Genomic DNA, 22,582 nt, shown 5'->3' on the forward strand with positions numbered 1-22,582 from the left:
AATAAATTCCTGCTCTGCGACGTGGATATCCTCATTTGTACATCTTGCAAGTATTAATCAGACTAGTTAGAATAGGGATCGGGAACCCAACAACCCCCCTCCCCCCAGTTTGTTGGATGCCATGTTTCATTGGCCCAGCCAACATGGTCAGGAGTGAGGAATTATGGGAGTTGTAGTCCAAAGGCCATCTGTTTCCCACCTTAATCTAGAAGACCCTGATAAAAGTATGTGCATATGCCTCTTTAATATTAATCTTTGCATTTTTGTTTTTGCTCGTAGGCCATGTAGAAGGTTGCTGGAGCTCCAGCCCGTGAGGTGGGCCCTTCCTCTCTAATCTTAGATGCGTTGGGATTGGTTGTACTCACTTTACAGCTGCAGGGGGAGAACTTGGCACATGCCCAGGAACAAGACAGACCTCTGGTACTGAAAAGGTGTTGTAGCACTGGGTCTGGGGATAAATTAAACCATGAATGGTGTTTTTATAAACAAAAAACAACCCACCCCCCAAGAAAATGCTGAACTCAACTTGTAATTTTGAAAGAGAGCAAATTCTGCATTACCCGATGATATCACAGGAAACATATTTGCTAGGTAGGTCTTTCCAGACCTGCGAGGACACCAGATGAAAAACTTGATTGGTTTGAGCAAGGGCATAGGCACATATTTAGGACTACAATTTTTCATTTTTTCATTTTTATTTCGATGTATCAGGCTTCCTTTCATCAAGCAACTATAGCAAGCAGTGCCACTAATGGGATTCCAGGAAACTGAATGCAAGTTAATGTAAAATTACTCAGTTTGCTTGTTTACAACTGGATTTATTGTCATGCCCACGGCTAATTTTTGTTACATTAAATGAGAAAGATACCATGGCATTGATGGAAATTCTAACGATAGTCACTACCTCGGCTTGGAAGCCTCAAGTTGTTAGTAAGCCCATCAGGATTTATAAACTGAAATACAAGGTTTTCTTTTAAAAACGCATGCACACAATAGGCTATATGCCTCACTTTTACAAGTAGTGACTTTAATTAATGCATTTAAATAATGCATTTGGAATAATGTATTGGAACTATCTGTATACTGAACAGCTGCCATGATGCATTCCCTGAAGAAGTGGGAAATTAAGTATTGTGGGCACATGTGTATGTAGCTGAAATGTCACACACACACACACACACACACACACACTGGCTTGATATACTGAAAAATGACTAAGAATTTGCTGTTTTTTCATGACACCTGAATAGCCACCTCAGTCTGCCCGATAGTAGGGCCAGGACTGTCATCTTACAGGCCCACTGCTGCAAATATATGCACACACACACACACAAACACTGGTGGCACTGTGGTCTAAACCACTGAGTCTCCTGTGCTTGCTGATCGGAAGGTCGGCAGTTTGAATCCGTGCGATGGGGTGAGCTCCCATTGCTCTGCCCCAGCTCCTGACAACCTAGCAGTTTGAAAGCACGCCAACGCAAGTAGATAAATAGGTACCGCTGCGGTGGGAAGGTAAACGGCATTTCCGTGAGCTCTGGTTTCCGTCACAGTGTTCTGTTGCGCCAGAAGCGGTTTAGTCATGCTGGCCACATGACCTGGAAAGCTGTCTAGGGACAAACGCCGGCTCCCTTGGCCTAAAGCGAGATGAGCACTGCAACCCCACAGTCACCTATGACTGGATTTAACCATCTAGGGTTCTTTAACCCATTTTACACACACACACACACACACACAATTTCATAATTTACTCCTTCCCTTTGTTCTCCCCCCCCCCCCAAAGTGGGTTTTTCCTGTCTTTTATTCCAGCGATGAGCTCTTTAGGACCTGGGATCGTGCCTCTTTTAAATTAAATGTCTCTGGCCTCCCCTGAGCTGTTCGGAAAAGGCTTTCAAGAAGACTGCACCCACGGTAAGTGGCATGCAAAGTGGATCTGTCTCTTGGTGCCTTTTTAAGAAACAAAAAAACAAGACGCCATTAGACATCAAACTTCCCACTTAGCAGAGAAGTCTCCTGACAACTGTGTTTCAGATACCTGATGAATTAAAAGCCATGTCTTTAAAAGCTGCACAAATTCTTGGTATCCTTGAGCGGTTCAGCAAGGTTGGTGCACCAGAGACTGAAATAGATGATTACAGCCTTGAGGCCTTGCCACAAATTGAATAGAAAGTATTGCATTTTATTGTAATCTCTCTCTAGTCTTTCTTGGATTTGAAGCCCGTTGACCTTTCTTCTGCACTTCTTTTTTATTTTATTTTTAAGAATACTGAAATAATATAATTCACAATTGCTGAGCTGATAGAGCCTGGGCTGGCTTTGATGGGCATCAGGGTGAAGCTGCCTCCCTCGGGAGGGGGGGGCCACTGTGAATTAGGCATATATGAAGGTAGGAGAGAGAGGTTTGGAAGAGTCTTACTCTTTTGAAGCAGAGTTAGCACAATGACAATCCCTCTGAGCACATTTGCTTTGCAAATCACTGAAGATTTTACTCACAGTTTCAGAAGTTACCGCAAATAAGTCTTCAACCGTTGGCAGAAAAATAAAGAGGGAAAGTGTTCCAAAAGAAAGAACTTGGTTTCCTTACAAAAGAATCATGCAATCTTAAAATGCAGGCAGCAAAAATATCTTTTAAGAAAGATTTTCCATTCGTGCAATTTTTCTTGCAGCTGGCAGCTCCAGCTTCTTTGAGGAAGGGCCGAGAGAGGGAGGAAAGGAGGAAGTAAAGGCTAGTCTAAGCCACCCATGGCAACTTGAGCTCAGGGCTCAGGTTAACCCTTCCATGCACACAAGTGTGAGTCAGTAACTGTATGCTGCAACAGGAATTTGTATCTGAATGCTACAGCAAACATGTTGGACCTAGCAGGATGTGTGTAGCTTTTGGCATCAGCTTCAGGTGGAAAAATGGTTGGGGCGGGCACTGGAGGGAGAATGAGAAATGCTGGATTTTTCTTTTAATGGCTAGCCCTATTGATGTGGTTAGAGAATGGTGGCCAGATAATAGTTGTATGGGGTGAACCAGTTCTAGGTGAGACCAGTAGGAAAAGGAAGCTATGGAGTATTTGACTAGTTTCCGTTTTGTATATAGCTTTGGAGCAGCACACTGCTAAGTAAAGTTTATTACTTTTAATTCAGTCTCTGTGGACCATTTGTAATCTTGCAAATACTACATGGTGTCACAAGACAAAATGAAAATAAGGCAGTGAAAAATGGGCCAGCTGAAGCATCTAAGAGAGCTGCTATTCGAAGAAAATGCTGCAGAGAACTGGAGACTCTGGAAGCAAGGGTTTGAATTTTGCAGCATTGTAAGTAGAGCAGATAGGAAAAGAGAGAGACTCTAGTCATTTCTGCATTTGGCAGATGAAGAAGCAAGAGGTGTATGTAATGATTTCCAGTTTGGTGATAAAGAAAATAAGTAAAATTCCAGTTTTTATTAATACACTTGAAGTATGTTGCCTACCCAGAAGAGTTACCGTATTTTTTGCTCTATAGGACGCACTTTCCCCCCATCAAAAATGAAGGGGAAATGTGTGTGCTTCCTATGGAGCGAATGCAGGCTTTCGCTGAAGCTTGGAGAGGGAGAGGGGTCGGTGTGCACCAACCCCTCTCGCTCTCCAGGCTTCAGGCAGCTATCCGCAAGCCTTCGGAGCGCTCCAAAGGCTTGAGGACAGCAGTCTGCAGCTGGAAGCCTGGCAAGCGCTGTGCCAACTCCCGCTGCGCTCGCCGGGCTTCAGGCAGCCATCCACAAGCCTTCTGAGCACGGCAGGAGTTCCCGCTGCGCTCGGAAGGCTTGTGGATAGCTGCCTGTTCTGGGGGCTGCGGTCGGGGGAAGCTCAGGCTTCCCCGCCCTCAGCCCCCAGTCCCACAAGCTCCGGGAGCAGCAGCGAGGTTGCGCGTAATCTTGCCGCCACTCCTGGACCTGGGGGGGGGGGAAATAATTCCCCCCTTTATTTCCCACCCTAAAACCTAGGTGTGCCCTATGGTCCAGTGTGCCCTATGGAGCGAAAAATAAAGTTTTATCCAGGCCTTTAAAATTCTGCATATTATGGTTTTATTTTGAAGCTGCTTTAAAGTAGATTTGGTTTTATGCTCCTACTAAAAAGCTTTTGAATGTTCTCATTTTATTATTAATTTTTAAAATGTTTGTTTTTTATTGTTAAAATTATAAAAAGCCATATTGAAATAATGTTATGGATAAGGTGGGATACAAATATGTTAAATATCACTAAAGTACTTTAGATTCTTTTCTAATTGTTGTTTTGTTTTGTTTTAAAATGAAGGGTGTTGTAGGTTGTATGGGGTTGTGGAAATTGGCTGTGCTTTGATCCAAAATCTGGGCACCAGTTGGTACCTATTAAATAATGGATATTATTCCACTCATTACGCTTTATTCATAGAGAAACAATCCAAACCATTTTACAGGAAAGAATTCTTAGGCTAGTCATACTGCCAACTATGAACAACAGTCCAATTTACTCGGCTCCTTCTTTACTGCTTATAAGAAACAGTAGAAATGTTCATTGTGCACATTCAAATTAGTTTTTAGCTTTGCCAAATCCAAATTATAATGTAAATGATTGACCTATTCAAATATTCATAGTTGTCTATTTGCACATCATTATCATTAGTTGCTGTCTTCCCTGATTAAATCTTAGCCTGAGCTTTGTACGTGAATATGAATCCGTTTCATGTGTATTGTATCAGTTTCTTTCGCTCCAGATGATGTCTTCGTTAGACTGGATGCAAAGCTGTGTCCTTATTCAAAATGGTAGCCAGTGTGGTGTAGTGGTTAAGAGCGATAGACTCGTAATCTGGTGAACCGGGTTCGCTTCCCCGCTCCTCCACATGCAGCTGCTGAGTGACCTTGGGCCAGTCACAATTCTTTGAAGTCTCTCAGCCTCACCCACCTCACAGAGTGTTTGTTGTGGGGGAGGAAGGGAAAGGAGAATTATTTAATATTTATGTTCTCTACTGTTTCCAATGGTATTCCTGACTAAAAGTCTGTATTTCAGTGCATTAACATACACCATTGTTTATGCAATTCCCCCAATATAGACATTCTGCAATGCAATTTGCCCTAATGCAATGCATTTCTTTATGGTACTTTCACTAATATCTACATTTATTAATAATTTGATTTACATCCTATGCCCTTTTAAAATCTGTGTGTGTTTGGGGGGCTATTGGGTTGTTGTTTTTATTTTTATTAGGTATTTTGTGGTTTTATATCTTGATTTTATTCTTTGAACTGCCCTGTGACCCCTATGTATAGGGCGGTATATAAATTCAATTAATAATAATAATAATTTGTGCACACACTCTATCCAACTCTAAGCATTTCTGTACACTTTCTTGGCCAGAGAAATGCATTGCAAAATTCAGAGCAGTATGAATTTTGAAGGGAAACCATTTTTTGTTTTGCATATTGTTCTGGAAAGTGTGGAGCAAGTACCTGACAGATTTGCACTTAAAAGTCTAACCAGGCACAGAAGGTTAACCCTTCACTACACCCAACACCCCCTCTTGCCCCGCGCCTGAGGGAAGAATCGACCCTTGGTCGTCCCAAACCCAGACCTTCGCAAAACTCTCCATGTCTCTGTAAGGAGAGTTGCTTCATGAACCCATCAGCTAGGTTCTTCGCAGAGGGACAATACTTCAGCACAACTAATCCCTCCTGAACGCTTTGGCACACATTCCGAAAGTGAATGTCCAAGTGTTTCGTTCTGGCTTTGAACTGACCTGACTCTGCCAAACGTAGGCATGGTTGATTGTTGATTAAAGATAAAGTAGCATATATCAGCATGGGGTGGGTGCACAAAGGGGGCTGCAGAACAGGAGAGAGGGGGAGGCATGGAAATGTGGGTGGTGGTCTGTGTGCAAGGGCCAGTTTAAAAAAGGTGGAAGGGGGAGGCAGGGTGAAGGTGACAAAGGTGTTTGTGAACATAGGGGGCTGCACAATAGGAGAGAGGGCAAGGCATGTAAAATGGGCATGATCTGTGTGCAAGGGAAAGTTGAGAAAAGTAAGGAGGTGGATGGAGCAGAAAAGGGGTGAAAAGGAATGTATGCAGCCACTGCTGCTTGGATGTTATTAGCCCAGAGATGGAAAGAAGGCAAAGTCCCTACCAGAGAAAAGTAGCCGATTAAGTTGATGGACTGTGCCGAATTGGAAAAAATGACTGGAAGAATCAGAAACCAGGAAGACCAACATTTTAATAAGGAATGGGGGAAACATAATTTACCTTAAAAACCATTGTAAAGAATTACATTTATTAGTAGGAATAACACTTGTATCCTAAGGTTAAATTTTGGGTAATGTGATGGCTTGTGAATGCTCTCCGCAAGAAATGCCTCTGCTCACTCAGGGATACATATATACATCCTTTATTTTACATATGTACAAGCAGCACACATAATCATGCGTCCAAATCCTGTGAGTCAGATTCTTGGAGTGACTTACGTCCGCCCCTTTTCCAGCAGAAGAGGCGAGGCATTCTCATTTGATGTCTCTGCCCCCTCCGCTTTAACCCTCTCCTTTCCTGAGCAGATGGAACCGGCACTGCATCACTGTCCATGCCAGAGCTTCCTGTGCGGAGTTGAGGCTCTGCTCCAACATCTGAGAGCCTTCCCTCCTCCTGACTTTCCCTCCTTTCCTCTACTGGCACTTCCTGCCCCCCTTCCTCTGCTTGTCTCTCCACCTCCCCTGCGTTCTCCGTCAATACCATTACAGGTATAATGGAGGTTTAAAAGATTTGAATTTATTTATTTTTACAATAATTTTTATTCATCTTCAATTACAATAATCCAATGGTAGCCTCATTACAACAATGCCAAATTACAATACAATTACTGTTGGGATACTGCTAGGGAGACAAAGTCCATCATGACTCGTCTCTGGACGTCCATCGATCTCCCGTAGACACGCAGTATCAGCAATTAGCGACACGAGCTCCAGAAATAGCTTGCCACATTCCAGAACCGATGCACACTCTATCAGCAGATAATGCACAGCAAAAGATGCACTCAGGAGAGCATTATTTACAAGTTTATTTCTGCGTTGATCAGAACAAAGAAAAACATGACTGCCTGCTTCAGTGTTCCGGCACCGAGAGAGACGAAAACAAAGACACAACAGAAACATCCTGTGAAACAGGAAATATGGAGCCTCTGTGACTCTCAAAGAGCCTGCTCCCTTTTAAGGTGGAATGGAAATATCCTAACAATTACTAATCTCAGTCAGTCAGATGGACAAATTAGATTTGCATATTTTTAGATTTGCATATTTTTCTTGTGTGGTGATGATGGTGATTGTGTTGAATGTAAAATTGTAAAATTTAATAAAAACTATTGAAAAAAGAAAAAAAAGATGGTTAATATGGGGTGAATGGCAAGGGGGTTTGTGAGTGGAGCAAGCAGATGTCCAGCCCCATGGGAACATATGCTTTTCACTGGGTGTATGTGATGCTTATTTATCCGGGTTTCAGAAAAGAGCCACAGAACTGGAAATCAACTTTGCTTCTGCTAAAAGGCTGCACTGCATTTCAGCCATATCTGCTGCAAATCTCTGGCTGCAACATAATCCGTATCTTTGCCTGTTGATCCTTCTGAATAAGATAATAAGAATGGGAAGCCACTGAGTCAGATCAGAGACTGTATGATTAATAGGAAACAAAACCTAGGAGCTTCTTTCATTTACAGTCCTGGAAACACATCCTTGTTTTAAACAAGCAAGCCCACGGTCTAATTGGCTTGATGACTTCTGGCATTTGCATATATGTGTGTGGATGTACATGCTGTAGGAGCTGTCGTAGTTTTGCTAATTGCAGACAGAAAAAGGAGAACCCTAAGTTAGGAAGAGGAGGGAAGACCAATTAGTCCTCCAAAATTATTGGCTTCAAAGGAATTAAGAGAAGAAAGCCATTCCACCGCAATCTAATAGGCTTGCCTAGTTTTTGCTTTGGCTCTTATATTCCAAGTTACTCCTACACATTAAAGTATTTATCACGGCACTAGAATGCTGCATTAGGAAGGATGAAGAGCATCATAACACGAAATCCCTTGTTCAGAGCTAAATTAAGTTTAAAAACGGGAATGAGGAGCTTGCTTTCCTTCATCAAACCTGAAGGCAAAGATCTCTTCAGCAACAGAATCTAAAGCTGTAAGTTTAGTCCTGAGAAACAAGGTATCTGAAACATGATCCAATGTTATATAAGATCATATTGTACTAACTACACCATATTAGCAGAACTTGAGTGATACTTGTAAACACAACAAATACCGTTTGTGGAGTAGACGGGAACAATATTAAAGAATATAAAACTGTGCGAAAAAAACAATGACAGTATAAACAGTACAATGAGAATGATTGGAAGACTTGTTTTGTCAGAAGTCTTTTTTATTTAAGTGTTTAAGTATTAATTAGGAAGATTAATGTTTTTTATGCACGTAAATCTGCTTTTTCTTCTTTCTTTTTTCTGTATTTTCTTCTTTTCTTTTTTCTTAATTGTTTTTTCTTTAATTTTCTTTTTGTAGTATGAGATTGTAAATTCTTTTTATATGTGTGTAATTTAAATTAATAAGGATTATTTAAAAGAAAGAAAGAAAGAAAGATGATCCAATGAGGTAGAGAGGATGAATTCCTTTTCAGATTTTCCTGTTCTTGCTGGGGTTATACTCCTTCTGAAGGAGCAGGTACGTAGCTTGCGGGTTCTTCTGGGTCCACTGCCATCACCTGAAGCTCAGGTGGCCACAACGATGCAGAGTGTTCATCTAGACTTACTTTTTGTGCCATGTTTCTAAGCATAGGTCTGGGCTTCTAAGCTCCATGTCTGAGCAGTTCTTTTTCCCCATCCTGGCGCTTTCCCCGGAAAACTCGCAATCGGCAACCAGAGCTTCAAAATGCGGGTGCGCACCTGGAAAGTGCAGAACAAAAGGTAGTCTAGATGAGCCCTGAAGTAAGGGACCAGCGTAGGAAACTCAGAAAATATGGGAGCCAGCAGTCCTTCCCAAAGAGTAGAAAGTACCAAAACTATGACTACGTTTTGCCAACACAGCTACAAATTAACAAAATTAACACTTAAATTTCATTGCTAAGCCATCTTTAAAATACTGTGCAATTCAATAAAACAACTAACATAATTTCTATTTACTTATTCTATCACCTCTTTAGTTCCTGCTCAGCCACTTGATTCTGTTGATTGTTTACAATGATCATTAGCCTGTATCTATAAATGTGCAGCACTTTGAACATCTCTTAGGAAGCAGGGACTTCTTATTCTTTGCCATTATACATTTTTAAAAGTGCTATATAAATGCACTACTGGTTGAATGAACTGAGGCCTTGGGTTTAACTTGCCTGCTTGGCATTCTCTTTATAACATCATGATAAGCAGTAGATAAGGAGAGAGATCTTTAGAATCTGTCTGGATTTGGTTGATGTAAAAAATATCTTTGTCAGGCTCTGCTCTTCAATGACCCTGCATAATATTGCAAATCAGAGCTGTGGAACATGAACAGATTTGTTGGAATGAGTTTCTTTAACAAAGGCACATGGTTACATAAATGGCAAAAGAAGCCCTGCAGGAACGCATAACGAATCTTTAGATTTCTTTCCTGTGGATGCTTGCTAACGTTCTTGGAAGCAGCCACAGATGCAAAAGCATTTGGAAGAGAGAAAATGAAAGGACGAGAAGGAGCTTTCATAAAGGAAATGTTTGAGATGGATGCTTAAAATTTCCAGGGGAGAGCGAGACTTTGTAGGCATCGTATTCAGGTTGGTTCATGCATGCTGGGAATTAGGCAGGGGTGAGGAATCTGTACCCCTGTGGGTTTTGTTGGGCTCTACCTTCCATCAGGTCTGCAATAATTCATGCTGTTGTCTTTAATAATAATAATAATAATATTTATTTATTTATTTATTTTACCCCGCTCATCTGTCTGGGTTTCCCCAGCCACTCTGGGCGGCTTCCAACACAATATTAAAATACAGTAATGCATCAAACATTAAAAGCTTCCCTAAACAGGGCTGCCTTCAGATGTCGTCTAAAAGTCTGGTGGTTGTTGTTCTCTTTGACATCTGGTGGGAGGGCGTTCCACAGGGCGGGTGCCGCTACCGAGAAGGCCCTCTGCCTGGTTCCCTGTAACCTCACTTCTGGCAGGGAGGGAACAGCCAGAAGGCCCTCAGCACTGGACCTCAGTGTCCAGGTAGAATGATGGGGGTGGAGATGCTCCTTCAGATATACTGGACCGAGGCCATTTAGGGCTTTAAAGATCAGCACCAACACTTTGAATTGTGCTCTGAAATGTACTGGGAGCCAGTGTAGATCTTTCAAGACTGGTGTTATGTGGTTTCGGCAGCCACTCCCAGTCACCAGTCTAGCTGCCGCATTCTGGATTAATTGCAGTTTCCAGGTTACCTTCAAAGGTAGCCCCACAGAGAGTGCATTGCAGTAGTCCAAGTGAGTGATAACCAGAGCATGCACCACTCTGGCAAGATAGTCCATGGGCAGATAGGGTCTTTGCTCCAGCTGGCTGCTGGAAAACTCAAAACAGCAAATCAGTTCCTCCCTTTCTGTATTTTACACTTGAAAACTTTGTTATCTGAATCCTGAAAGTCACACCATTGTTCACTTTGAAAGCTTTTTTTATAATTTCTGTTACTTTGACCCATCCTCATTGTGAGATACACATAATTGTAATTGAAGCAAGACCACCTCCATCTTTGTTATAACTGAAGCAAGATTAATGCCCTCTTCTATGGAATGTTGGAATTAAGTTCACTGCATGTATGGCTTTGAAAGAAAATATATTGAAAATGATGTACAGATGGTACTTAACCCCAACTAAATGAGCTAAAATGTATAGAATGAAAAATAGAAAATGTTGGAAATGTAATCAAAAAGAAGGAGATTTTTATCATATTTGGTGGACCTGTGATAAAGTTAAAGCATTTTGGGAGAATATATATCATGAGTTAAACAAAATGTTACAATATACTTTCCCCAAGAAATCCGAAGCATTCCTGTTGGGAATGGTAGGAGATGAAATATCTAGATCAGATCAGAAATTATTTATGTATGCCATTATGGTAGCAAGAACTTTAATTGCCCCAAAATGGAAACAACAAGAAATACAGACGATACAAGATTGGCAGACAAAGATCATGGACTATGCAGAACTGGCAAAGCTGATGGGGAAAATCCGACAGCAGAGTGTGACCAAGTGTTCCAGAGAGATTGGAGTAAATTTATTTATTATATAGAAAATCAGTGTATACAATTAAAAACGCTAGCAGGATTGAGATAAAGCTTGCAATGTTTACAAGAAGAATTTTTCTACCTGTATTTTAAAAATTTGAATAATTTAGAAAAATGTAGAATTGTGATGATATAGATGTGTGGATTTAAGAGAAGTCTTAGAAAACCAGAAGACGGGTGGAGAGAAGTGGATAGCTCAGCAGAGCTAAAAACTAAAATATGTTATAAGATGCTGTGTTATTGTTAAAAAATTGGCAATCTCTCTCTCTCTCTCTCAATGCCATCTTGTTGCAGGCTAATGTCATAATCGTATATTTTCATCATGCTGAAATGCAAGCTTCAGAAAGGGGAAAGGGAAAGTGGAAACACAAAAGGGAAAGTTGCAAGGGTATGACCTTTAGAACGAGGATATAAAAAGGATAGGGGGGAGGGAGAGATGAAATAGACAATGCCACCAATTCCTCCTTGATCTAAAAATTGTATCAGAACATTCAAGGAATGTGAAAGCTGGTGGATGAGCAGAATTCAATATGCACATCAGTTGATGCAGTGCAGACTGGGTCAGCTGGTCTTAGAATTTGCAAATACCAAATTCCTAAAGCGCCTCTAACTTTCAATGCGCTTGGCCCTCTTAGGATACCTGCTGGCCCCCTCCTCAAATTTCTCTGACTATCAGAGCTTTGGCTGGTTGTGACAATGAGCTGGGCATTTTCAGCTACAGCTCCACATTCTCACCACAGCCCTATCGAGGGAGGAAGGCGTCTTTAAAGTTATTTAAGCTCACTTTGCTTCAACAATTTCACTTTCAAAACTAGCATTCTAATGCGCACCTTCAGCTAAATGTCCCATTTGCCCTGCTCCTCACTCTGCAGTCCTGCATGAAGGCTCCGAACAGCTTCCTCTTTCAAAAGGGATTTCTGTCGGCTGGATGAGCTTTTATCATCTTTAAGGGCAATTTCTTGCACAGTATCTACCTGTCACCAGCAGTGTATGTTTAATGCTTACTGTTCCAAAATTGCCTTTGATTTCTACAGGTTTTTTTAAATGATTTTGAACAACCTGAGGGAACCAACCTTTGGATCCAGAACCAAATGAAAAATAATGTTAAAACTTATGTATTCACAATATCTATACAGTCATACCTCGGGTTACAGATGTTTCGGGTTGCGTGATTTCGAGTTGTGCACCGCGCTGAACCCAGAAGTACAGGAACAGGTTACTTCCGGGTTCCGGCGCTTGCGCATGTGCAGAAGTGCTAAATCGCGCTTTGCACATGCGCAGAAGCACCGAATCACAGCCCGCGCGTGCGCAGATGCGACGCTGTGGGTTGCGAATGCTGCAGGTTGTGAACGTGCTTCCCACACGGATCACGATCGCAACCTGAGCGTCCACTGTATAAGGACAAGAATTCCCCCACTTTCTGCTATCAAGGTTGTGTCATCTGCATATATGAGGTTGTTGATATTTCTTCTGGCAATCTTAATTCTGGCTTGGGATTCATCCAGTTCAGCCTTTTGCATGATGAATTCTGGAAGTTCTCGGTCCACTTACTGCTTAAGCCTGCCTTGTAAAATATTAAGCATAAATTTGCTAGCGTGTGAAATGAGCGCAATTGTGCAGTAGTTGGAGCATTCTTTGGCACTGCCCTTCTTTGGGATTGGGATTTAGACTGATCTTATCCAATCCTCTGGCCACTGCTGAGTTTTCCAAACTTGCTGGCATATTGAGTGTAGCACCTTAATAGCATCATCTTTAAAAATTTTAAATAGTTCAGCTGGAATATCATCACTTTCACTGGCCTTGCTATTAGCAGTGCTTTCTAAGGCCCATTTGACTTCACTCTCCAGGATGTCTGGCTCAAGGTCAGCAACCACACTACCTGGGGTGTACGAGCCATCCATATCTTTCTGGTATAATTCCTCTGTGTATTCTTACCACCTCTTCTTGATGTCTTCTGCTTCTGTTAGGGCCTTTCCAGTTTTGTCCTTTATTATGGTAATCTTTGTACGAAATGTTCCTTTCATATTTCCAATTTTCTTGAACAGATCTCTGGTTTTTCCCATTCTGTTGTTTTCCTCTATTTCTTTGCATTGCTTGTTTAAGAAGGCCCTCTTGTCTCTCCTTGCTATTTTTTTGAAATCTGCTTTCAGTTTCCTATCTCTTTCACTTTCTCCATCAAATTTTGCTTGCCTTCATGGATCACTGCCTTATCATGGCGAAGGGGCTTGAATAACTCAAAGAAGCTATGAGCTATTCCGTGCAGGGCCACCCAAGATGGACAGGTCACAGTGGAGAGTTTTGACTAAACGTGATCCACCTGGAGCAGGAACTGGCAAGCCACTCCAGTATCCCTGCCAAGAGAACTCCATGGACAAAGTTGCATTTACATGCATTGAATATTTATGGTCTTTTGGCAGCATGCTTCTTTTCAGCCAGAGGGCAGTAGAATATAGATTATGCTGTGTCTCCCTTACATAGGAAATGGGATGTTTAGTTGATGGTGCATGTTAAAATGCTAATTTTTAAATTGAAATCATTGAAGCAAAGTGAACCTTAAATAACTTTAAAGAGGTGTTTCCCTCCCTAACATGATTTAATGTGTGATCAGTAATAGCAACATTAACCAAAGATGCATCAGAATCCCTCAGGAGACTTACACTTTATTAAATTGCATCCCCATTCAGCACATTTTTTTGAGCCTTTGTTGCTACAAACACTTCAGGGGTAGATGGGATACTGCTGATTAAGATTTGCTCTGCAAAGTGCAAGGAGAAATGAGCTGGGTGGATTGACTGTCAGGCTACGAGAGTGAAGACCCTTAGTTTATTGCCAACAAAACGAAAAGCATCCATGTGAGTTCTACCTTTTCATCCACAATAATAAACTAAAGTGGATCTCCTGAAGGTCCAGTTGCTGGAAATCACAAGCGAAGAGAGGGTTGTTACTCCCAGGTCCTGCTTGCAGGCTTCTCATAGCCATTGGGAAGCCACCTATCAGAATGGGAATCTAGACAAGATGGACCGTTGGCCTGATGCAACAGACTCTTCTTATGTGGAAATGCTCTTTGACTAGGTGGCTGTGTCTACTTTGTTGTTGTTTAGTCGTTTAGTCGTGTCTGACTCTTCGTGACCCCATGGACCAGAGCATGCCAGGCACTCCTGTCTTCCACTGCCTCCTGCAGTTTGGTCAAAGTCATGCTGGTAGCTTCGAGAACACTGTCCAACCATCTCATCCTCTGTCGTCCCCTTCTCCTTGTGCCCTCCATCTTTTCCAACATCAGGGTCTTTTCTAGGGAGCCTTCTCTTCTCATGAGGTGGCCAAAGTATTGGAGTCTCAGCTTCAGGATCTGTCCTTCTAGTGAACACTCGGGGCTGGTTTCCTTCAGAATGGATAGGTTTGATCTTCTTGCAGTCCATGGGACTCTCAAGAGTCTCCTCCAGCACCATAATTCAAAAGCATCAATTCTTCGGCGATCAGCCTTCTTTATGGTCCAGCTCTCACTTCCATACATCACTACTGGGAAAACCATAGCTTTCACTATACGGACCTTTGTTGACAAGGTGATGTCTCTGCTTTTAAAATGTTGTCTAGGTTTGTCATTGCTTTTCTCTCAAGAAGCAGGTGTCTTTTAATTTTGTGGCTGCTGTCACCATCTGCAGTGATCATGGAGCCCAAGAAAGTAAAATCTCTCACTGCCTCCATTTCTTCCCCTTCTCTTTGCCAGGAGGTGGTGAGCCCAGTGGCCATGATCTTCATTGTTTTGATGTTGAGCTTCAGACCATATTTTGTGCTCTCCTCTTTCACCCTCATTAAAAGGTTCTTTAAGTCCTCCTCACTTTCTGCCATCAAGGTTGTGTCATCTGCTGTGTCAACTAGCCTAAAGCTATTCCTTACTTTCAAAAATTGGATCTTTGTAGAGCTTTCTAAATTTCTCCATCAGGCGCTAGAAGAAAATGGCTTTCAGAGTGGGCACATTCTATCTGGCCTGAGCTTGTAAACAATAATTATAATTTTTTTCTGTGCGTAGGTGTTCCTAAATACCTTAACTCTTAATATCTGTGGCTGGCTCACCTTAGCAATACGTTTGATGACTTGCTCTTTGGGAGCCCTCTATCAGTGTTTGCCTGTGGCTGCAAATTTCGTTAATAAGTTATTGACAGTTTGTTTTGCCTTCTGGATCATGCTCTGCCTCTGTTGTAAATAATGTAGCATTAGGAATCAAGCTTCCCAATTCCAACTAGGCAAGAAGAGATATGCCGACCCCCAAAACTTTAATGTGAAAAACAGGAAATCGATTCGTTGACATTTTCAATCTTCTGCATCTGCACAATCTATTAATAATGTTGTATTTGCAAAAGAGGATTCCTAACCTCCTCCCTCCCATTTTTATATAACACCATGCAGCAGCAGCACACAGTGGCTTGAGAGAGCATATGAGCATATTTTTGAAGAACTAACCATGTGTCAAAATCCAACTTGAAGCCTTATGTTTTCCATGCTCTTCTTCTAGTAGAAAGAGGGTCTTGGCAAACTTGGACTCGCAGCTGTCCATGGAGGCGCAGGTTAATTCTGTGTCCAGGGCGGCTGTCTACCAGCTCCATCTGGTATGCAGGCTGAGACCCTACCTGCCTGCGGACTGCCTTGCCAGAGTGGTGCATGCTCTAGTTATCTCCCACTAGGGCTACTGCAATGCGTTCTATGTGGGCTACCTTTGAAGGTGACCCGGAAACTGCAATTAATCCAGAATGAGGCAGCTAGATTGGTGACTGGGAGTGGCTGCCGGGACCACATAACACTGGTCCTGAGAGATCTGCATTGGCTCCCAGTACATTTCCGAGCACAATTCAAAGTCTTGGTGCTGACCTTTAAAGCCCTAAACGGCCTCGGTCCTGTATACCTGAAGGAGCGTCTCCACCCCCATCATTCAGCCCGGACACTGAGATCCAGCGCCAAGGGCCTTCTGGAGGTCCCCTCATTGCGAGAAGTGAGGTTACAGGGAACCAGACAGAAGGTCTTCTCGGTAGTGGCGCATGCCCTGTGGAACGCCCTCCCTTCAGATGTGAAGGAAATAAGCAGCTATCTTCTTTTTAAAAGACATCTAAAGGCAGCCCTGTTTAGGGAAGTTTTTAATATTGAATGCTGTATTGTTTTTAACACTTGATTGGAAGCCGCCCAGAGTGGCTGGGGAAACTCAGCCAGATGGGCGGGGTATAAATAAATAAATAAATAAATAAATAAATAAATAAATTATTATTATTATTATTATTATTATTATTAATGTCCTTAATCCTGTTTTCTGCCTGTTGTAGTAATTGTAATTTCCCAGTGGGAAAACTGCTTTTGGCCCACCTGGGCATGGTGGAGCCCCTTCTCAGGAGGTTAGGATTGCGCTACAAAATCCTTATTCCTTTACGTCAATTAAATTATTATAACTTGCATTTTGATACTTTTGAAAGCATCAGTATTGCCTTATATCTTACCATTCCTTTCTCCAGCTGACTTAAATTCAGTTTTCAGTCTTTGTAATTGGAACTAACTTGTTTTTTGTTTCGTTTTGTAAAATTCTCCATAGGACTTGCTCAAATTTGTTTCCCTCTCTTTGCCCATCAGTCCTGGGAATCTGCTATATCCAGCCAACACTAGAACAGATACAGACTTATTCACAATAATATCTTGCAACAAATCTATAAAGCTCCACATCTCATCGTTCGTCTGCAATGCCTAATGAGCTGAACATAATACGTTCACTCCATAATTGGAGCTCCATGTCAGTGTAGCCAATTATGAATCTCAATCCTTGTTCCTTTGAACTTCTTACCTGAAATTTATTTTTTCTTTACTTTTAATTCAAGCCACTATGATCATAGCCTTTCAGAGAATCCTAGAGAATTTATTTATTTGTGGCATTCAGTGACTAGTGCCTGACTTAATTTGCTTTGTGCCTTGAAATATATTACTGGTTAACATATATTTAATATCAACATCCCCATTCTCATACTGAGCATTGAATGGCTAACTTTCCTATTGGTTTCCATATCTGAGAGACCAGGGACACTTCCAGATTGAATTGCACTCCAAAATAGCAACAGTCACATTTTCTGGCAAATTCAGATTGTGAAATTAAGTTCATTTGGAGCCCTTGCACACAACCCTCCCCCCCCAACCAACCCCGCCCCCCAACTCTTATGATAATGAATGTGATAGAAAACTGTGCTGGAAAGTGAGGAATAATATTTTCTGAATGTAACACCATCTAACCTCTCTGCAAACCAACCAAAATGAATGTTAAGTAAATAGTCGATATCCCCATGAACTTTGTGCAAACAAATCGAGGTAAATGCTCAAGAAGGGAGACTGTCTGGAAGCAACCTGGTGTCATGAGCCCCAGTGAAGAGTGGGTCAGTAACAAAACACCCAGTGTCAGTGAAGTTAACCCTTTATTCAAAGAAACCAACACAGTGCGGCCTAGTGTAGTAAACACACAGCAACTCTTCCCAGTTGGTCTTGCCCAAATGAGGCAAGACTGAAGGTCCCTGCCTTTCCATGGCTCTCTAAGGCTCCTTCCCCAGCAGCTTAAGGCTCTGTTGTCTTGTCTCTCTTTGCTCCACCCTCTTCATTTCTATGTATATTCTGGGAGATTGGGGGTGGGGGACTGGTCATAGCAGGAAGGGGAGATTCCCTGGATTTCTCAGCAGTCTGCCTTGTCTCTGTCTCCTGGCCCCCTCCTCTCCTGCCTCTGATTCAGGACTGCTCTCTGCCCCAGCTTCTTCCTCTTCGCTAAACCCTGTTGCCTCTTCAGCTTCTGACACCTCCTCTCCCCAGTCGGCCTTCTCTTCTCCTTCTGACCACTCATCGCCATCCCACCACCAATCCCTTGGCTGTGAGCCTTCTTATCCTTGGGTTTCCTTGGGGGTTCCCCAGCCAGAGCCTTCCACCACTCCTCTGCATTCTGACAGTCTATGACACCTGGGTTGAGATTTGTAGAGCCCAGTGAATTAGAAAATATCACTTTAAAGTCTTAGTTTGGTTTGAAGGCCATTCCTAGCTTGGTTCCTTTTAAACCATTCATTAATTATGTGAAACTTGTTTTGTTTTTTAAGTTTGTGTTTTAAGAGAGCTTACGTGATACCTCAAGACAAAGCACCAAAACATAAAGATTCTTCAAATGAAGAAAATACAAACTAGGCTAGTAACCATTTAATTAACTTGGCCATGTTTATTTCTGCATGCATAACGTTGTTTAATATTGTTGCTTATGACTACCGGCATTACATTTTGTGCCTTTATATTATTATAATATTGTTATGGGCCAGTTTTGAGGAAAAAATGCACCCTTAAGTTTAGAATTCTGTGAAGGCTAAATGAAAGGAGCATTTAAATTGTGAATGTGTGTGTGTTTTCCTGTAAAATGACCTTGCCCTTGGTATTTCAGTGATTTTCAGGGAGAAGGATTCACTCTGCAGGTTTGGGCTCTAACCAATTGCACACCTATCTCCTGAGTGTTACACCATTGCATTTCCCAAATGAGAGCTTGGAAGCATAAATATACCTTTTTATGACTGAGCAGAAGCAAGTCCTCTCTCATTCCACCTAGAGCTACATAGCTATTATTGAAATTATGCTTGTTGATTTCTCACACAAAGCAGTTCAATTGAAATATGTAAAATCAATTAACCTAAATTGGTTCGAAATATCCTGTTCACATTCAGTGGAAACCAGTGCATGCTTTTGCATTCTCCTAGTAGCATGGGTCCAGTTGAATATAATTAGAAAGATTACTAAAGCACAGTGTCATGAATTCAAGTGGTAGAGGAGAATGTTTTATCACAGCAAAACATTTTTATGGGTTCATAGGCACAAGGGGTGGGCGATAAAGGCTGGAGCAAATAGGAAAATGATGAGACTGAAAAATCAGGACAGAGCCCAGCCTTGAATTCAGGGAACCTGAGAACAGTAATCAGAGAGTTATTTTATGGGTAATATAGGAATAAAATTAGCTAGGAGGATCTCAGAGGTTTATTGTGTAAGTTTAAGTGAAGCAGATGTTTGTTTGTTTGTTTGTTAAACATATTTCACCCTTTCAGTTTGATAAAATTTTTCATAAAAGCTTACATACCACAAATATAAAATTACACGCTGGTTAACTTAACATCTATTCTGGGTAAACCAATTCTCAGAATTTCATGAAGCCTATAGAGCAGGCTTCAGGACGTGGGTGGCGCTGTGGGTTAAACCACATAGCCTAGGACTTGCAGATCAGAGGGTCGGCGGTTTGAATCCCCACGACGGGGTGAGCTCCTGTTGCTCGGTCCCTGCTCCTGCTAACCTAGCAGTTCGAAAGCACATCAAAGTGCAAGTAGATAAATAGGTACCGCTCCGGCGGGAAGGTAAACGGCGTTTCCGTGTGCTGCTCTGATTCGCCAGAAGCGGCTTAGTCATGCTGGCCACATGACCCGGAAGCTGTACGCCGGCTCCCTCACCCAATAAAGCGAGATGAGCGCCGCAACCCCAGAGTCGGCCATGACTGGACCTAATGGCCAGGGGTCTCTTTACCTTTATAGAGCAGGAGTGGTGAATCTTTGGCTCTCCAGATGTTGCTGAACTATACAGTACTCTCATCAGCTTCAATAATCCTGGCCAGTAGCTATGGGTGGTGGAAGTTGTAGTTCCACAACATTTGGAGGGCCAAAGTTCCTCACACCTGATACAGAAGAACAAGTTCTGCAGCAGAAGAATCAGCATGGCTTCCATGAAGGTAAGTTCTGCCTTACTAAGCTTGCAAAGTTCTTGGGGAACATATCAAATATATGCAGAAGAGAAGCAATGGAGGAAGATATTGTCTACCACAGCAGCAACTTATTTATTGATAAATTGTCTCATTTGGGTTTTGCTTCCTGAATTTCAAATAAACCATGCTAAGCTCAGTCGAGAGGGATGCCCAACTATTTGGTTCATAGTGTTTTTGCTTTGATTCCCTCTGGGCAGGAGTAAATAAAAGTTGTGTTACTTTGTACTGCCCACCGGGAAAACCGTATGGAAAGAAATGAATTGGTTGCTAGTCAGGCAGCAAAGTCATTTTAGTGAAGTCTTGTTCCTGAAGTCAAATACGCCTTAGTTTAATTTTGATGGGATTTAATTTTAGAGCCATGTTTAACAATTCTATTTTATGTACTGTGTCTGATGTCTTTCTAGTCCTTGTTTCTCCTGTTCTGATTAATTTGTGTGACTGTGTGGGTGCTGTGTAGCATCTATTGGCATCCTCCGCATAGCTTATTTTCCATTCTCAGTAACTACCAAGTGGCTTATTAAAGTAATGCAAGATCTCGTTCCTAATTCCCAAAGGAACCTCTAATGCTATGGGAATAGAGGGAGGTAATGCAGGGGATGTTTACAATCCCTCAAGACATGTGTGGAAGGGAATTAAATGGTAGAATGCTTTGGAAAATTTACAGTAGTGAGGAGTTGTTGAAATTTGTGAGCACAGCAATAGAAGGAAGCCAACCAATCCTGCTGGCATGCCGTGTATACCCAGGCTACTGGGACACGGGTGGCTCTGTGGTCTAAACCACTGAGCCTCTTGGGCTTGCTGATCAGAAGGTCGGTGGTTTGAATCCCTGAGACGGGGTGAGCTCCTGTTGCTCTGTCCCAGCTCCTGCCAACCAAGCAGTTCGAAAGCACACCAGTGCAAGTAGAAAAATAGGTAAATGGCGGGAAGGTAAATGGAGTTTCCATGTGCTCTGGTTTCCATCACAGTGTCCTGTTGCACCAGAAGCAGTTTAGTCATGTTGGCCACATGACCCGGAAAGCTGTCTGCTCCCTCGGCCTGAAAGTGAGACGAGTGCCACAACCCCATAGTCGCCTTTGACGGGACTTAACCATCCAAGGGCCAGTGGTGCAATGGATAACACGTCTGACTACGGATCAGAAGATTCTAGGTTTGACTCCTGGCTGGCTCGGAAAGGGCGTAATTTTAAGGGACTCGGGTGGTGCTGTGGGTTAAACCACAGAGCCTAGGAATTGCCGATCAGAAGGTTGGCGGTTCGAATCCCTGCGACGGGGTGAGCTCCTGTTGCTCAGTCCCTGCTCCTGCCAACCTAGCAGTTCGAAAGCACATCAAAGTGCAAGTAGATAAATAGGTACCGCTCCAGCAGGAAGGTAAACGGCATATCCGTGCGCTGCTCTGGTTCGCCAAAAGCGGCTTAGTCATGCTGGCCACATGACCTGGAAGCTGTATGCTGGCTCCCTCGGCCAAAAAGCGAGATGAGCGCCGCAACCCCAGAGTTGGCCACGACTGGACCTAATGGTCAGGGGTCCCTTTACCTTTACCTTTAACCATCCAGGGGTCCGTTACCTTTTTATGTTTTGCCCAGGTTACCCATTATGTCCAAAAGACAGGATGCTTCCTAAAGGATTATTGAAGGCTGATATAAATCTTAACACCTTTAGATAAAGACAGCCTCAAAAGTGCTTCCTCAAATGTGTGTACACTAGGTGAAACCATACACAAACATACACATGCAACTAAGAGTCTTGTAGCTCCTTAACAAAAACAATGTAGCACAAAATTTGTGGACTCGAATCCACTTCTTCAGATGCTAGAAGTGGTGATCTTCACTTGGCAGATACAAGGGGGGAGCACAAAGAGGAAGGGAGGTGAATGGCAATGCAATGCAAAAAAGTAGAGTCATTGACAATTAAATGTAATGTTTGAGATGACCGTAACCACAGAAATTGCTGGTAATACCATCACCACAGTTTTACTATGTTTATTAGCAGGTGTTGTGGAGCAGGAAACCAATGAGTGGCCTTCCACAAAGTTTTTCTGAGAGAATAGACATATTAATGAATTTTGCTAATTTAGGCCCATTAAATAGTCTTAATCTGAGTAAAGCTGCACTTCCGGGTCTGAACGCGATCTGAAGATGGCTGCTTTCCTCTGATGTCTCAGAGGAAGAGTTATGAGAAGGACGGGGTTTTACTGCTTCGACGACGCAGAAACTCCATAAAACCGCAGGCGGGGAAAGCCTACGGCCGTGGGACTCAGCGGGCACCGAAAGCGCAGCTCCAGATCGTCTCCGGGTCGTAAATAGCCCCGGGGAACGGAGGGGGGGCCGGCGTGGTGCTGTGAGGCTATCGCTACCTTCTCATAGCGACGTCGCACTGCCAATCAGAAAAGCGTTCGACCTCTTCTTGTTACAATTTGGATTACAAAACAGAATAATCGTGAGTAAACTACAGTAAATTTGAAGGACTTTAATTTGGAAAACCTGAATTGGAAAAGAATCGGGACTTTAAATTTCTTTAAGAATGATCGGAACAGAGGCGGGAAGGTCTAA

At 42.5% G+C, this 22,582-nt stretch overlaps 1 long non-coding RNA gene across 1 annotated transcript in view; it reads left to right on the forward strand.

The window, feature by feature from the left end:
* The first annotated feature begins 1,806 nt into the window (after positions 1-1,806).
* The window catches only part of LOC310681764, a 29,920-nt gene continuing 9,144 nt past the window's right edge, over positions 1,807-22,582 (forward strand). Inside the window, exon 1 of the long non-coding RNA XR_014513596.1 lies at positions 1,807-1,908. This is a non-coding gene — a long non-coding RNA (uncharacterized lncRNA). The remainder of the gene's footprint in view (positions 1,909-22,582) is intronic.

This window comes from Podarcis tiliguerta (genome assembly GCF_965153285.1).
Source record: "Podarcis tiliguerta genome assembly, chromosome: 7".
Taxonomy (NCBI): domain Eukaryota; kingdom Metazoa; phylum Chordata; class Lepidosauria; order Squamata; family Lacertidae; genus Podarcis; species Podarcis tiliguerta.